This window comes from Melanaphis sacchari, unplaced genomic scaffold (genome assembly GCF_002803265.2).
Source record: "Melanaphis sacchari strain LSU unplaced genomic scaffold, SCAv2.0 Contig10_pilon_pilon, whole genome shotgun sequence".
In the NCBI taxonomy this organism is placed as follows: domain Eukaryota; kingdom Metazoa; phylum Arthropoda; class Insecta; order Hemiptera; family Aphididae; genus Melanaphis; species Melanaphis sacchari.
In genome coordinates this window covers 918120-932153 of record NW_020270420.1, presented here as the reverse complement: position 1 = coordinate 932153, position 14034 = coordinate 918120, and positions in this window count along the sequence as shown.

Sequence of the window (14034 nt, the reverse complement as noted above, 5' to 3'; positions counted from 1 at the left end):
AGTTTGATAATTTAATAAAACATTTCAAATAAATTATCTTTACTGTAGTAGTTTAAAAATATAGAAAATACTAAATAGTAGTAAAATAGGCAACATTTTTTTATAATGAAATTTTATGTAACTTGAACAAAATCGGATATTAAAAAAACAACTTTATTAAATAATCGTTATAATATAATCATTTTTAGCTATTTTATTGTATTTAAAAATTTATATTATTTACAAGGACTTGAAGCTTTTCACTATTAGATACTCCTATTTTATAAGCTTTTTGGTTTTAATTTTTAGGACCTAATTCAGAAAAGAAATACAAAGTGGTTTTATGTCTGAGTTTGTTTTTTAATGTAATATTTGTAATAAAATGGAGTGTATTTCAAACGAAAGTCCTTGCAACTCATCAATGTCAATAAATTTGGCAATGGTGTCTGTAACTTTATGTAAGGGTCTCAAATTGTTATTTAAGTCAAATAAACTAAAAAGTTACACTTTATTTACTCAACTTTAAACTTAAAAAATAATTTATCATCATTGTGCATGTCTTAATAGTAGGTAATTGTCTACTACTTCATGAAATGTTGTTTCATTCAATGCTGTTTTTATTAAACCAGATAAATTCTCTAGAAAAATAAATAAAAATAAAAATAATTAATATAATAATTTTTAAAACAATTTACATTTACTACTTTTTTTTTCAGAAAAAGGTTAATATATCATATACCTATTTAAAACATTTCATTAACAGTTAAATTAATGTCCAAAATCCAAACTCAATATTTTTTAAATCAATTTTAAAATAAAACCCTATTTAGTAATTATTTATGGTTTTAATTGAAGCATCAATACTATATTTTATATATTAACACTTTTTACTTGGATTTTTTTTTTTGTGACTTCATTTTACATAAATATAAAGAATTAAAGTTACGACCCCACCTCCTTTCCGATTTCTGTCTATGTTTTGTTATATATGTATTACACTTGTCTATATTCCAGACTCCAGTCCATTTTATCGGTAGTTTAGAGGCATATTTAGGGATGAGAATAGGAAGGTACATCAGTCACCTTGGAAATTTTTTGTATGTAAAATGTAAACTATTTTACTCTTTATTAATTTAGTTAAAAAAATAAGAATTTTTAAATTGTTTAAAAATATTGAAATAAAATATTATTTAATCATAAATACATTTTTCATAATTGAACGATAAAATTAAATTAAATATCAATATTATTGAACGAAAACTTTTCCATTCACACTAATAAAGGAAAACCAATAAATGATAAAATTTCTTAACTCACTGTTTTTACAAAACAAGTAGTTTGTTATTTTTAACTTACAAAAACAAACCATATTTTATAATATTTTATCAACATAAACAACTAAAAAAAATAATATAATATAAAATCATTAAACTTCTTTTTTTAAAAATGGTAAAGTTTTAGTTTGAAAAACATAACGAAATAAAACAAATTAGACTATAAGTATATGTTAAATGTATCAAGAATTACTTTAAGGATATCAAAATTAACAAATCCTAGTACTTTTTTTTATAATTTGAAAAATGGAAATTTTTACGCAAATCTAATATTACCTATTATTAAAACAATTATTTTGTAACTCTGATTACGTACATTATTAATCGTAAGGAATAATATTTAAAAAATATATAGATTAATTTTAAAATATTACCTACCAATTTATGCTATGAACTTATTCACACTATTTTACGGTGATATTGACTCAAAAGTTAAAAATAATTATATAATAATATGGTAATATATAAAATATATTTACCTATATTAATTTAATAACGTAAAACATTATCATGAAACTTAGTGTACTATCACAGCTATTAAATTCATATAGTGAATATGACAATTTCAACAGTTTATTAACTTTTTCAGATATCTAATTAGTGGAGAGTGTATAAAAGTAGCTTAGAAAGATGTACCTATAAATTAGTCAACATTAAATTTCAAAATATAAATTAAAGTAAATTTCATCTTTTTTAATTTTACTATATTTTCAACTTATAGCCTTGTATTCAATTTTAAGCTAAATAGAGATAATTTCAAATGTTTAAAATAAACACAAAATATTTGAAATATTATAAAAATTTTATCATATCCGTAGAAAATGCTGGAATCATTTTTTCGTTATAATTTGGAATATTTAAAATTCTTATTTTTTAAATTAGAAAAAAAAAATAGATTTATAATTGAAATATATTTTTGTGATAAATTCACTTTTGATCCTTTATTTTATTTTATTTATTCCAATTATCAAGAAGTTTACTGTAAATTATTCTTTTATATTTCCTCCCCCTCCCGAATAAAATTATGCAATTTTTAAAACATTAAAAATTTTATGTAAAAAATGAGTGCTTATCTTTTTTTTGGAAATATATAATTTATTGTTTCTAAATATTTAAAATGAAATTTAGCATATTGCAATATTGTATCACTGAGTAAATACTTTTGTATATAATGTAAATAAAAAAAGATATTTCAAAATCTATAAATAGAACAAAACTAATTTTGTAATTATATTATGTAAACACATTTATTCGAAAAGTTCGAGTGTGTTTTAAGTAATTTTGGGAGATCTGACGTAATTTTTCCTCATAGTTATATGAATATATTATTTCATTACTGTTAGATATACACACTTACGAGATTTATTTGTTTTTAATTAGAGCTTAGTTATTTTTGAAACTAATAAATTTGACTTGAATAATATTATCTAAAAATACTTAAGGTTACTTGTATTAATTACTCGTACACTTTTAAGGTATCTATTAAAATAATAGTTGAAATGACATAATACGCGTCATCTATATTTGATCATGTTAAATTTTTTTTTCGATTTTAACATATGTTTATAAATTTCTAGTTAGTTTGTTTTTCGTCAACATGGCATTGATGATGTCATCGCAAACTAATGATGTAATGTGTAAAATGCTACCAGAAACATTGAATTAAATTAAATTTAATAATTTTAACACTATACTTACCCTTATTTAGATATTTAGTGCGAAAGGATACATTTATTGATTTAATAGTGATGTGTTTATATTGTGTGCGATAACATTTTATAGAGTAGAATATTCGGTCCAATTTTCTACATTGTGGATGGTTTATGGTAGCCAATTTGATTTATTACTTTGGTGGTCAAAAATAGATAGAAAATATTAAAAGTCTACAATAAATATTGAATTTCAAAGTTTAAATATCAATTACACCTACGCATAATACACGAATAATACAGTTTAAAATATTGATACATTTTAATTAACGTTTATTATGTCGGTTTCTGTGTGGTTCAATGCTCGATAACAATCGTAGTATTGTAATAGATAATTTTAAGTACTTATAAATTATAATTATTAAAAATTTAAATATTGTATAAAGTCGTTGATAATAATAATTTTTGTATTGATATAATGTGTTATTAGTAAGATGTCACTATAATTAAATTGCATCGTTTGTTTTACGGGTCTTTCGTAATTCGGCAAATTGCACTTGCATTGCAAACGTGTTAACGTTCAACAAATATTGTTTTACTTATAATACGAATTTTACGTATACATAAACACGAGTTCAATTATAAAAGCTAATAAAATATATATATATATTTTTTATTATTCACTCTTAGTTATTAACTTCATCTATTATTTTACATTTTTACTGAAAAAATTAACATGTTTGCAAATACGTTAAAATTTAAATTAATAATTATAGCAATAATCGTTTTTATAACTTTTGAAAATACTGAGGCTACAGATACATACAACGGTAAAAATTTAACTTAGAATACTTACGTTAATCTTATGATATATTTTTCTTAATGTATACGTATTTTATTGGTTTTAAGATTTATACAACCAATAAGAACTTCTTAAGTCACCACATAATAATAATTAAAATTATTTGATGAAAAATAACAATTTCATCAGATTTTATACTAGAAATCACTCTCAAAATTTAAAATTGATGCATTTTAAAACTTTTAAAATTGATGTCAGAAATTTAAAACAAAACCAACACACATCATTGTAAAACTAAAATAAAAATACCCTATAGGTGATAGGTCGTAATATATTTTTTATGATTATTTAAAAAATTGATTAATTGGTTATTGTTATTAACTAACATCTATAAATGTTTATTGTAGAATGCATACTTAAGTATTTTGAAAACAACAAGAATATATTATAATAGCATTATTTATTTTAAAATAAAGTCTATTATGGTCTACAACGCAACCGTTGTATGTATACCTACGTTATGTGATAGTGATAGCCCGATGTACCCTACGGAAGCTAGGTAAAGTTCATATTACATTCAAATTGAGACATTTAAAATTAACTATAAATAAACCACTAGTAACTAATATTATAGTTATTTGATAATTGTTTTTTTTTTTGCTTTGCGTCATGTAAGTGTTGTGTAAAATTCACTCGTAATGAGAAAAAAAACTGTAGAAATGACTTGGTTCCAGAGCTTTTAATTCATTAATATAATTATTATTCATCAAGAACTTATAATCATTATTATATAGTTAGTTTTATGTACTTAGTAGATTATTAACTATGATTTCATATATAATACAATACATAATATGCCATGACAATTATATTAGTATATTACATAATAATATTATTCTTATTACCTTCAAAATGAAATACTAAAATTTTTTATTTTACAGTTGAACTCGTAAAGAATGATATAGTTGAAAATAGCCGATCGCAAATGATAGGTAAATTGTTTATTTATAGTCGTTTTGACCTATTTTTTTTATTCTATTCTACTACTGCTATAATGATGTATTAATATTACGAGCAGGTAAAAGTGAATTAATTTGAAATTATGAGTACCTACACGTTATTTTATTTTAGTACATATTGCGTGAATATGACACCTAATATTTTTAGATTTCTCATTGCATTACTATTAGTATTATATTATTGGAGTACGATGAAATGAATGGACAAAAATTTGGTACATTTTTGTACAAACAATTATCAGTATCGGATCTCCTTATAATCCTTATATCCTTATGAGTTGTATGTAGATTGTAAAATATTTCTCAAAAATTACTTTAAAACGAAAGTATTGTAAACAATCGACGAGGGAACAAAAATAATACGTATTCTCAGTTTAAACTTTAATTATAGGTCGATTAAATTCAATATTAAAATTAACCAAGTATTCTGTTGTATGTAAAATAAATTCATAGTAAATATAATATCATATTAAATTTAACAAGACAATTGTTAAACATAAATAACACTTGACATATGCAGATTTTACTCTTTACAGATAGTTCATAGTTTCTGTATAACATAAGGCAATATTTGAACTTAAGAAAGTAGTAAATCTCAAGGAAATTAACTTTAAATATAAAGAAAACCTATTCCGTGACCTTTAGTGTAAATAATTCGATTATTCCTTTTGAGAAACTTATTGTACATTTTTGTAAAATTGTCGCTGAATGCATTGATGATATGGGTAAAAAAATTTCAAGGGTTCAGTCTAATAGATATTTAGGTACAACATTCGATAGTAACAGGTGGAATTTACATGTAAACAATAAAGTAATGTGGCTACGTTCCTCAATCCATAAATTTTATAAACTAAAAAATATCTTGCCTTTAAGTATAATGCGCATTTTATATTTGGCTCTTTATCAGTCAATTTTTCAATATGGATGTTTAGTGTTGGGTGGATTGTTCGAAAATTATTTAAACTTTTAAGCCTTATAATGCTTCAACAAAATAAAATAACAAGAATCTGTTTAGAAACAAAAATTATGAAAATTTCAACGAATCAAAATTATAAAAATTTTAAAATTCTGCCGCTAAGATTGATTTACAAAAAAAATTGCAATACATTGGTTAGATAATAAACAGAAATACGTGATCTAACACAGAGTTATATAAAAATAAAAAACAACACAGGGCTTTAGATGCTATAGTAAATTATATAAAAACAACTTGTGGTCAAAAATGCATAGACTATCTTGGGCCTACTATATTAAATTCATTGGATTATAGTATAAAACAGAAATTACTATAATATAAAATCAAAAATAAAAAACTGAATTAATAAATTAATGGTTATTGTCCAATTTACCATAAATCAAATTCTTACTGTATAAATTATGCTATGCAAATATTTTAATCTAGGTTGTTTTATTCGTGTATGTTTATCTTTTTATTTTTATCATGAACTAATTCCTGAGAATATTACTTAAGTTTGATAAGTACTTTAGAATCTTACTTTTTATTTTTAAAAAACTTATATTATTTCATTATATAATATAATAAATCTCTATCTACAACATAAGCAGCATAACTTAAAGGAGATAGATAATCAAAAATGTTATGTTTAATAATTAAATTATGTACATATTCTTTTGCGATCAATAAAAAAAAAAAAAAAAAAAAAAAAATAGAAATTAATAACTTTTTATAGTATTTAAAGAACACTTAATTTGGTATTTATATCATGTACGTAACTATAGTTTTCCCCGTGCACTTCGTTGTTCGTACAAAATGCATTCGTGTTAAATTTGGTTGCCTAGTGCTAACATTTAGCGTAACGCGAATGAATATATAATATTTTTGGTTTTTTGAATTGGTTTATAGTGTAAAAATGATATTTCTGATTTCTGACATATCAACTTCATCTATAGTTGTCTAGCCCGGCGTTGCTCGTACAATTTTTTATAACCATTCAAAAGCAGAATTTTTTAAAAACTTTTTTCGTTTGGCTGACAGGTATTTAATCTCATAGATTATAACGACTTACGAAACTATATACAGAGTTTGATATACAACTATATATTACGAGTATTATGAACAATAAAAATAATCTAGAGTCTGTTCAATCATATTTTCCGGCAACACATTTATACATAAAAAGATAAATCAAATTTGTCTACAAAATTCTTTTAAGTAACTTAGTTGAAAAAAAAATCTGAGAAGAGATTTAATCCCAAATACTTATGATTAATTAATTTGACTATAGCTCATAAGCGCAAAATATGACTCAAACAAAACCTAAAAGCTCAAAAATAAATATCCCATAAACACACACAAAAAAAAAATCTTTTTAACACATCACAAGCGCAAATAAATTTTTACGAAAATAAAGTGTATTAAAATAAACAGTTTATATTGTATGTATTGTATAATTATCTTAATCAACCTTCACTGTAATTCGTTACGATAAAATACAATGTGATAATACTAAACTTTAACTGAACTCGATCACTGCTGATGTATTTTTGAATTGTTAAAATACTGTAATACTGTATACTTAATTAAAATGAATAATTTAATTTAATAACTAATAATTATGAAATGAAACTTATAGTGCAACGAGTACAATATTTATTTTTGGTCTTATTTTAAATGAATTTGCGATTTTGGTCTATTAAAAAAAAATAGACAATTTGCGCTTTTGGATTTTACCGTTAAATTTTATACCTAAAATTATTATATTTTTATTTAGATGACGCTGAAAAAAATCTAAACTATGTTATGCATAAAAATCCGGGTAAGTAAATTAAAATCGATATTTTTAAAATAATAATCGTACGATATTCTAAAGAATATAAGTCTATCACATTTTAAGTATAATAATGCATTTTAAAATCAACTATGATGTACCCGTAAAATTAAACTTATATTTGATATTTGTTTAATATGTAAGTACAACTGGTCAATTCTCATTTTGTTTCTTTTTTTCGTGTATTAATAATAAAGTTAAAGGCGATTTATAAGATTACAATTTTAAATATTGTACAAAATAGTTTTCAGTCAATAAAATACAATATAACATTTCATACATAAATACCTAATACAAAATTATAAATTAAAAAAGTGGGTAAGTGGATACTGCTTTGCTCTACATAAAGTATTGAGTTGGTCACTTTTATTAATGTGTTAAATTTGAATACAATAATATAATAATTTTAGCGTATACAAAAAACTGTGGAGACGATCTGTCAAACTATTTCACTAAATTTTCTTCATGATATGATCGACAACATGTTAACAAATTACATACTCTAAATTTTTACGGAAAACAAAAAGTGATTAACTACCATAAAGCTCATGACTAGACTTGTTCGTTCCGCGTTACCAGCCTGTCCAGAGTTACACTTGCTTTTGTTATTCTTTTCTTGACCTGGTATCGCATGCATCCACCAAACTGGTTAATTCTGTTCTGCTGGAACCTAATTGTGTGAAATGTCCGTGAAGTAGGCCGTAGTGGCTTCTTGTTAATTGGCTCTTGCCTCTTTTATATCCTTTCGTCCTGTTCCTTTTGACCAGTGGCGGATCCAGGATTTAATTTTTAGTAGGCCCATGATCCAAAATGCAGTGATAATTTTGGGGAGTTATTTCTTTTTTCACAGTTATAATATTTACTACTATTGATTAAATAAAACCTAAGTTTGGTCAATGGGAGGAGTTCTCCCTTTGCTGCTGACGTAATATGTCTTCTACTATGAAGTAGTGAAAATTCATCTAAATTCCTATGTTGCACGTTGTACGTGTGATAGACTACAACATTAAATCTGCAATTCCGATTCCCTAAAAGTGTTTATTTTGTAATAATATTAATTGAAGGTTATAAATCATTTTTTTAAAGCTCATTGTACGGGTTCATATGCTAATTCATTAAGTGAGTTAAAGTTTTAAAATATTTGTATGTCTAACTTGGTATATATATTTCAATATTAGACTGGCTTAAATAAATACAAATAAAATATTATACTAATTTAAAAACAAAAAAATATTAGTTTTCATAATATGATTGAAATAATTAAAAATAAAATTTCTATTAAATATAATATAATGATTAATGACTAAGTTAAGGTAATGAAATATGAAAATGTCCAATCAATAGTATTGAGTCCTCTGATGGATGCTAATAACGTATTTTTCATTATGAAAAATAAATCCATACTATTTCAAAATATGAGAATGTCTGTAAATACATTTTCATAGGAAACGAAACTATTTGATATGCAAATGATTTAGTGTATTACAGTCATAATATTAACAAAGTGGTAGCGATTGCTGATTAAAAAACCGGGAAATGCTTTACACTATATTGAAATAATGAATATTAAAATATGTATTTTTATTTTAGATTTTCTCAAAAAGTACTGCATTCATTTATTTAATTTCTCGAGTAATCCGTCATGTAAGTACATGTGTTCAAAGTTCAAAATACATACTACAAACAGTTTTAACATAAACAGTTTAAAAATATTATCAACTTAAGATAGTATTAATATTATATTATTATTAATAATTAACGTTTAAAATATGATAAAGGACGATTTTTCAACGTTTAATAAAATAATTTAGTTTATTCTGACTATCTAGTGTAAAACATTGAATGTGAATGTATCAACTACTAAATTATTGGATTTATTCATATTAATCAATGGCAAATATTTTTACGAACTATTTCATTACAATATTATTATCTCAGGGGATTCTCCTTGGGTCGCGTTTGCAAATGAGTTGGATTCGTCTGAGTTCGATACGAGTTCAATTAATTTAACTTAATTATATTTAGAAGTATTCAATGTTCATAACTTAATTACTTAATTCCATAAATATACCATATGTGTCCTTAATTAAAGTTGAAGAATCTTAGAATACGTTAAAATTGAACCGATACATGTTTTAATATAACGAGTATAAATAATTATTTAAATCCATTTTATCTTTTTTTTTTAGTTTTTTTGAACACCCCTCATGAGTTTTGTCAACGACAATATCAAGCAGAGAAGATTAAAAATAAAAGAGTGAAAACTTCAACGTCGTTTGAAGCGGAAACGTCAGGTACTAATTATTAATAAATAAAAATTGCTGAAAAAGAATTTTTAATATAAGATTATTTATTTATTTATTTTATTATAATCACAATATATGACAAATATATTTTCTATTGTATAATGGACTATGGATTAAGATTATTTTTATCACTATTTTCCCGTAGTTATGTTGACAATATTTCATAGTTATACAACTCTACTAATTTATTTTTAAAATTATAGTATATATTTTGCAGTAGTAATGTCAGCGGTGGATTTAAAGCACTGCGAACTGTGCGCAAAATTGTGTTAAATATTTTATTTTTTTTTTGTGCAATAAAATAACAAAATTTTTCGATTTATTTAAATATTTCAAAATTTTGAACAATGTATTTTGTATTTGTTTATTTTTAGCAAAGCAATACTTTTTTTCAGAAGGTCGTCGATTACAACGATTACGGTTATGTTTTATTGTAGCTTATATCTAATTGTTTTTAAAACATAGATAGGAAATGATTTGTTATTTTTTATTTAAATATTTTAAAAGTAGTTATGTAAAAAAGTTAAAAAATTATAATGAGGAATATAATCCAGTGAAATAGATATTTAACTTCGAGGTACGGAACGAAAATAAAATTGGAAACTGCACTGATTTAGAGAGAATTGATATTATAAAATAATAAATATAGACTAAAATATGATTTGATATTTATGTTTATTTTACATAATACATTAAATATGAAGAAATAAAAGTTAAATAGGTCTCAGTATAAAAAACAATCAAAAAGAAAAACTGATAATTTCATTTAGCATAAGGCGACAAATTGTTAAATCCGCCATTGAGTAGTGAAAAAATAAAACGTGTAGGTACGTAATATATATATGTGTATTAATCTTTTTAAATTATACATAATTCATTATTTATGTATATTATTTATACAATATACATATTACGTACACCTTCTAGATTAGCCTAGTTCACTACCTTTTCACGTATGTGTTTTTGTATGTTAATACATTTGAATTGAATTATTTGATAAATTAATTTACCCTAATACAACTGCGACCTTATTATATGTTAGATGAACCAAGGAAGAAGAAATAGGTTTAATATTGATATATTTATGATATTAATCAAGAGACAAGAACTCATTTAATGCATTGGAAATAGTCGAATGAATATTTTATTATTTAAAAATATAAAATAGTATTGTAAATTGTAATTGTTTACGTTGATAGTACAATAATGTATTTAATTTTTATCGAAATATTAAATTAACTTTTTTAATGGGAATTTACGTATAAAATATTAAAATACTCTAAAAATCAGGATAATGAATTAATTTAGCATGATCCCCGGTTATTTTGAAAAATACTGAATTTTTTTTACTTTTGATCTTCAAAGTACCAATTAGATTCAATTTTCATTTGGTTGGAAAGCTAAACTAAAGTTTAGCTTAAAATCGACTCTTTTTTTATTGCTTCAAAAGGTGATGACAGAAATAATAATAAAAGCACACGATATATATTTTTGAAATCAATAAATTTATCGCTCTTACTTAAAACCTAAAATATGAAAATAATAAAATATAAAGGTATTACGAAAAGTGTGATGTTGTAATCGAACGAACTACTTGAATAGAAGTGTCTATATGTATGAAACCAATGATACATTTTTGTACTGATTTTAAGAAGCCATCGTCCTGGTAACAAAATCGGACCGTAAACATATGCTTTCGTTCTTTTTATTTTCTTTAGCCTTGTTATGGTCATAAAAACATGATTTTTTAACCAAAATGAACTAAAGAAGTTTTTCTAGACAACTGCATTCCAGATTTTTGAACTTTGTTTTAAACCGATTTTATTTGCATTTGAAATTTTTAATATTTTAATAAATTAAATATTCATCTAAAATAAACAAAAAACATATCAAAATTCTGGAGCGCAGTCATCTTAAAGAGCTTCTAAAAATTATTTTGGTTAATAATCATGTTTTTGATAAGAAAAATTAGAAATTTACTGTTGTTGTGTGCTACTCTGTTAAGTATAGTGAGCAGCGTTCCAGAAAAATTTTCATTCCATCATCCCGTACACAACTATATATATGGTCATAAAACCAAAACTGTTTTTTTATATCGCGGCTGGACCAATCGTAGTTAAACAAATAATTAAATAATTAATAAAAAAATAATAATGTTACTGATGATAGAATAATATTTGTTCTTATATATATATATATATAAAACCGATATCAAATTTTATATTTTGTATATTATTATTCTGTACACCATATTTTACACAACTTAAAAATCTCACAACATACAATTTTTACAAATCTTTTAAAAAACTACAATTTAAATACTATTTAGGTTTGAAGGTAATTTTATGATGAAATGTATTTTTTTTAACGTTAAGAAACAAAATATAAAATTTGATTTGATAAAATAAAGAAAACCTAAGATTCATTCGAATAAATTATCGCTTGTTGAATAGAGTAACTATTGTAATCAATGTACAGCATAATTCGATAATTTAAACAATAAGTAATTTATATCTCTAATTATATGAATTTTTAATATAAAGCAGTTAAGTACTATATTTATTTATTTATTTATTGATAACATTTTATGAACGGATTGAACGCAATTCAAAATATGATAAAACTATGATATAACCTGTGAAGTGGATTCCCTGGAATGGTGTGAGTTTAGTACTGATTTAAGGGGATTTGGGTGATTAGTTAGTCGTAAACGGAATCGTTTGTATAGTGATTTTGTAGTTTCGTCTACTGTTATAATTATTAGATCTAATCTTAAGCCTAAACCTAACCTATGTAAAGTTTGATACCATAATTTGTAGCTTTCGAAGTAAATTGTCTATATTATAATAGTATCATAAACAGTAATCTTGCGTGACGTATAGTTAGTTGAAGTTTACTAACATCGCCAATTATCAATACATATATCTAATAAATATAATAATACAATAATTAAGTTTATTTATAATATTATCAATAAAATAATTTTAATATTCAACTTTCTTACTTATTTTTAGTAATGCATTTGATCTCGTAAACTATTATCTACGATATTCAATTGTCTTATAATTATTTAAATTCTAAAGCGTAATAGTTATACTTAATTTTATGTTTTTTTAATGAAATTGGGTACTTAGTATTTAACGTCATAGCTATTAATTTTGTTCCATAATTTTGCAATAAATAGTTGTAACATTCTATTTTTATCACAAGTAGTTTAGAGCCATAAGGCATAATTTAAGCTAGTCTTCTTGTAGCGTTTGAGTCTACATTTCCTAATCAATTTTTTATTAAATTTATTAGGAATCAACTTAAATTATAAAGTGGAAAAAATATGCACGATTTAAAAAAGTAATGTAGCTTAACTATATTAATTAATTGTATTTTAAACCATACATTTCTAAACTCTCTTTAAGACTACCAACAAGACCATCAGCTTCCTTTACTTGTAATATTCTTTTACTAATTAAAAAAGCATTTATGTTCAAGTGGATGTAATTTTTTATTTTTTATCCTCAGGCAAATTACATAAAACCGATTTCTAATGCCTAAAAACAAATTTTCAAAATTTTTTTCGATCTTTAATCAATTATATGGTTGTTTGAAATTATGAATATAATATTATAATTTATAAAATTGGTATATGTACATTTTATACTACTTCAAATAAGGCATCATATTTAGTTTTGTAAAGTTTAACTGCGTGCTTAGACCATGGTTCATCTGTAATTACCGTTCACGTATAGGATTTCCGTCAATATCTACTACTTAAGCATATTATATTGCTAAATGATGTTCTTTGTCACCGGCGATTTTAATTTGCGTTTCTGCAACATCATGAATTATTTTATTGATAAATCCTTGAACTAATACAAAAGCACATGGTATACTGATGTTTTACCACAACGGTCTCTTAAATTCTCTAAAAATAGAAAAACATTTTACTAAAACCGTGTAATACAATAGTAATGATAAATATATATAATAATAATAATAATAATAATAATAACCATATTAGATAAATGATTCTAATAACGGTTTTAAATAAAATATCAAATTTATACTGAATTTAGTCTAGAATTAATTGAATTCAAACAATTTTTTTCGATATACTCGAAATTTACTATACAGTAGACTGAATATCAATAATTAAATGAAA